Source organism: Alosa alosa, chromosome 17 (assembly GCF_017589495.1).
Source record: "Alosa alosa isolate M-15738 ecotype Scorff River chromosome 17, AALO_Geno_1.1, whole genome shotgun sequence".
Classification (NCBI taxonomy): Eukaryota; Metazoa; Chordata; class Actinopteri; order Clupeiformes; family Clupeidae; genus Alosa; species Alosa alosa.
The window spans coordinates 11,034,956-11,039,870 of record NC_063205.1 but is presented as its reverse complement, the minus strand read 5'-3'; the positions used below and the strand labels follow the sequence as shown (position 1 = coordinate 11,039,870).

Sequence of the window (4,915 nt, the reverse complement as noted above, 5' to 3'; positions counted from 1 at the left end):
TCCGCCTAGTGTCGGGGCCGTTTTACTAAGGCGATAGAAAAGTGGCATAAAGTACTCGAGCGATAAAACATGCATACGGGCGTATTATATTATTTCACACTCGTAAATATTCACTGCGAGCGCGCAAATACTCTTTGCGCGCACGCACTCAGAGGAAACTGCTCCCCGAGCGAGGAGGAATCTGACCAGCGCTCACTCGAAAATCACTCAGCTCTCTCAAAGTTGATTTCTGCTCGCGCAAAGTGAATTTCTGCTCTACTTGGGGGCGGTAACCAGGTTTGGTACTAGCTCTGCTGTGATTAGCCGTGTTTGAAGAGTAAAATTTGATTGACAGCCCTCCTCAGTCGAAGAAGACAACCAGAGACGAATCTTCGAGACAGACAACAACGGCATCTGGCAGTGGGCAGAGGTTTCTTCAGGTAAGAATCCCGTGGCTGAATTCGGGCATTTGTGATGACCGAAAAACTGTGGCTTGTGTAAAATTTCATCTGAGTATGTTTCTGAGAAATATGTTAGTGTAGCTTAACTTCAACATTCGTCTTCTTTGTATAGTCTAACGTTATTACTTAGTCTGTAATGTTAACCGCTAGCGACTAGCTAACGTTAACTTTAGTTAAGCTTAGAAGCTAGCTCCATGTCTGGCTGGCTGCTGGCAACAATTAGATGGTCATTAGGCTAACTGAACTATTGTAAGGTAAACATGCATATTCTGTTTGTTAAATTAGAGAAAGAAACATTTCTGAGAAATATGTTAGTGTAGCTTAACATCAACATTAGCCGTAGTCTAGAACGTTATTACTTAGTCTGTAATGTTAACTGTAGCTAACGCTAGCGAATAGCTAACGTTAACTTTAGTTAGCTCCTTGTCTGGCTGGATTAGCCTAATATTAGGTTATTAGGCTAACTGAACTATTGTAGGTTAATGTGCATATTCTGTTTGTTAAATTAGAAAAAACACATTAATTGATCGTAGGTTTGGTTTGTTCTATGCAAACAAGTACTATTATGTCAGATGCCTATTCTGGAAGGATAGACTATCAGCCTGTAAAATTCTGCTTCTCTTCTAGGACATTGAGGAGCCAGACATCGACTGGGATGTTGCCATGGACCACAATGGTGAGGCAGAAGGAGTGATGGTGGTTCCTCACATTGACTGTCCGGTGAGCGAAGAACAAAGGGAAGATGTTCAGGCCCTCCTTGACCAGAGTGACCCGGACATGACCGCTAGGGAATTGTACCTCCTATGCCGTGATGTTTGAGCCACTCTTAACTCCCACTGCTCTCAATTAGTTAAATCTTCCGGGGGAGTATGCCCCCGGGCCCCCCTATCTTAACTGGCGAGGGTTTTTTTGCATCTATGCCCAGGGGTTCATAATCCATCCGTGCCTATGTCCGTCAAAAGTTTGGTATATCCTAATTGACCGATCCCAAGCCCCACCTCCCATTGTCAGTCCCATAGTTACTGTTGCTAAGTCGGACAAGTTTGCAGGAAAGTGTGTGAGAACGCGTGTTCAACGTGGGGACGCAGCACCCCCATTTAGCCTAGTGTAACAGTGTATGCTGGATTTCTGGGCGTCAAGTAATATTGATATATTCAAAAAACAGAGGCCAGAAAGGCCTTCAGTATGCGGAAGGACACATTCATTCTGTTATCAACAAGGTGGAACACCACAAATCGAGGACAAACCAATCCGGTGTTACGGATCTTAATGGGATGCATGTTAACTGGATATAAACAATTAGCACGTTATCACAAGCAGGTAGTTTACCTTATTTGCTGCAGATGTGACTCTGATTCAATAAACAGGTCTGTGCAAACATATGGTGTTGACGTGCCATAACAAAATCTAACCATATTTCAAGGATTAATTGAAGACGGGACCAAGTGCTGCAGATCCAAGTTCCCACGCAACTTGGGAGAGTGGCTAGCCTATAAGCAGCTCATGTTGGGGAGGTGGAGAGATAGCTTCGCTTTGGTAGGCCGATAGCCTACTTATTATTTTGAATGGCTGCTTTAGAAGGAAGAGTTCAAATAAACATGATACAAGTGTATTGAAAAGAAACCACTAGATCTATCCGAGTTTAAACCTACCACGCACGACATATCTGCATGGCAGGCAGACGCTATCAAGAGCAATTGCAGACATGATTTGTCTTTGCATAAGACTTCATCAGTGCCCGATTAGGCTAAATGTGGGCAATGTAGTAGGCCTTTGGCGATTTCGAGACTGCATAGCCTATACAGCAAAGCCTAGTTTTGAATTGGCACATGATTTGATCTTTAGAAGACTATCTCTCATTCAGCCATCAATAATGCATCGCAGTAGGATATTGCGTTTGTTGAAAAAATGATCGTTAGCTTATTTCTTTGAACAGTCTTCTATCCCAAGTTAAACATGGCAAGGTAGCCTGTGCCTAAAAGCTGAAAGTATTCTTGTTGTGTGTAAGGCGATACGTGATTAAGTATGAGTATGAGTGTGCGAGTTCAGTTCCTGCAAGGTAGGTATAATTTTTTGCGGAAGTTTATGTTGTCGTTTTAACAGTGGAAACCAGGTTTAGTTATGTTTTTGTGTGTAGTTATGAACACAAATACAGGGAACATTTTCGTACACACTCAGATTTATTTACTGAAAAGTAGCAGCCTATCCAAAGTTATGCAAAGTTAGGCCTGTGTGCGGTAGCGTTTCACACGGTCAGGATATCGGATGTCACTTCTACAAGTACCCAGGCATATATTTTAACCTTTTTGAGCTCTTTAGTTATTTAGTTACTTAGTCTATTCGCAAAAGAAGCATTATAGCATTCGCATTACCGGCGTATTGTCATAAAGAATGGACACTAGAAAATTCAAAATTGACCGAGGTTGATCAAGGTCCTCCGAAGTCCTCATTGTGACATAGTAAAAGGGGGCGGGGCTTGGGATCAGTCAATTGACTGACTTAACTAATGACTTGTTTGTGATTTTTTGCATGGCAGGAAATGTATTGAAATTCTGTTATTGAAATTCAGACCGCACCACAGATTTGGTCCCCCCCAATGTTGACATCATGGCTACGGCCTACATTGCCCGTTGCTTGGAGACATGGAGGGGCCTCTTCAGTGCTCTATTCATTAATCGTCTTCGCTGCCTTCACCTAAAATGGCAGTGCACCAGAAGACCCCCCTCCTCCATCTACGATTCTCCATCCCATAATCCGTCCACCTCCCCCGTCGCCTTACCTACTGCAAAGCTGTCCTCTCTGTCCCTCTCTCCTTATCACTCCTTCTTCCCATTTTGTTTCTTTTCTTCTTCCTTTCCTCTCTTCTACCCCTCCTCCCATATCTTCCTCTCCTGCATTTCACCTGTGTCAGAGCCTCAAATCCACGGACTGTCAAAATTGCATTTTAGAATGATTTTTTTTTTTTAGTCATGTTGTTGCCCAGTATGTTGGGGGGTTATTTATGCCATGCTGTCCACCGTGGAGTGGCTTGCTCTTCTGTCAGATGTGTCCCCTGGATGTTGTTTCACAGAACTCATTTCAGCACACAGGGGCTACATTCTGCTGTGACAGGGGAGTTCATTTGTTAGATATTTGCGCTACAGCTCGCCATACCAAACAGCACCGGGAGCCATGAAATCTGACTCAATGTCAAAGCGAGTGCAGGAGTCTCACCGTGACACGTCCTAAAGGGGGAATATTAACTGAATTCCATTATGGCTGTTTACGGTCCCGTCGCTCTGATTGTACTGCTCCTTTCATTAGGAGCACAGATTGGTCTCACCAAGACGCCATCCTCCACACCACTGTTCCTCGGGAGTCATCCGTTATTGAAGCTCGCGTGGAGATAATCTTCACATTGACTCCATAACCTGTAAACAGCTGGTAGCCTTTTGGTTGAGAACGCCCCTGATGTGGCCAGATCGTTGCAGAGACAGAGAGAGAGACGGAACGAGGGCAAGATTAAAAGTGGCGATTTGACTGCCGAAAAAATCTTTTGGCGCTCGTTGGCAAATTGCCTGATGGAAGTTCAGCGCTCCATCTGTTTCACAGCAAATGAGAATACATGCGGAGTTAACCATGTGGCACGTAGAGGTGCCGTTACACACAACTCAGGGAATTATTCCACAATAAAAAAAAAGTGTAAATAAATTCCCGGCTGCTGAACTCCCAGCAAGCGAATAAAGTTACTTCACAATGCAAAATTATATTTTCTTTCTCTTGTTCTGTAACTAAAGACTGCTTCTTCTTCTTCCCTGCTGTGTCCTTGGCACCAGAGGTAGGAAGAGCCTACTCTACGACTGACGCATTTTTCGAGTCTCGGAGATATCGCAGACGAACCAGGAGTCAGACTGGAGGTGGGCTCCGATACCCTGGTGGCGGCAACAGATGGTGCACAGTGGGCCATGAAAGACAACGCGCTCCCTCCAATCCAATAACTGTGTGTGTATGTGTGTGTGTGTGTGTGGAGGAGGGGGGTGGAGAGAGGTGATTTCTCGCCCAGACAACACACCACACACAACACACACACAGCACATAACAGAAGGCTTCTTCCCTCACCGGAGACAATATCCTGGAAAACTCATTTGCCGGGGTGACGATGTGGAGGCAGACTGGATCTCAAGGTGAGCCGCAGAAAGGAGGAGGAAGGAGGGCAGAAAGAAGGAGACAGAAGGAAGAATAGAGAGAGCAAGAGAGAGAGAGAGAGACAGACAGACAGACAGACAGTCAGAGGGGATGCCAGAAAGGGTAACCTGCATTGTGTTGAACCTGCACAATTCAGCCCTGTACACGAACGGACTCGAACCCGCGAAACAGCAGCACCTCGGATCGGGAGCTAAAAGCCCAGGCTACTAGGGTAGCACTCTTGAGGCGTCGGGGAGTGAGGTATACACATGCACAGCTAAGCTAGCTGGCATCCGCTACAGAAGGACACC

General features: G+C 45.1%; 1 long non-coding RNA gene across 1 annotated transcript; it reads left to right on the top strand.

Annotated features, from left to right (window-relative positions):
• Positions 1–234: 234 nt before the first annotated feature.
• On the top strand, positions 235–4,686 carry LOC125310758. Its single transcript, XR_007196351.1, has 3 exons — positions 235–419; positions 1,068–1,160; positions 4,256–4,686. It is a non-coding gene; the product is annotated as an uncharacterized LOC125310758 (long non-coding RNA).
• The last annotated feature ends 229 nt before the right edge of the window (positions 4,687–4,915 follow it).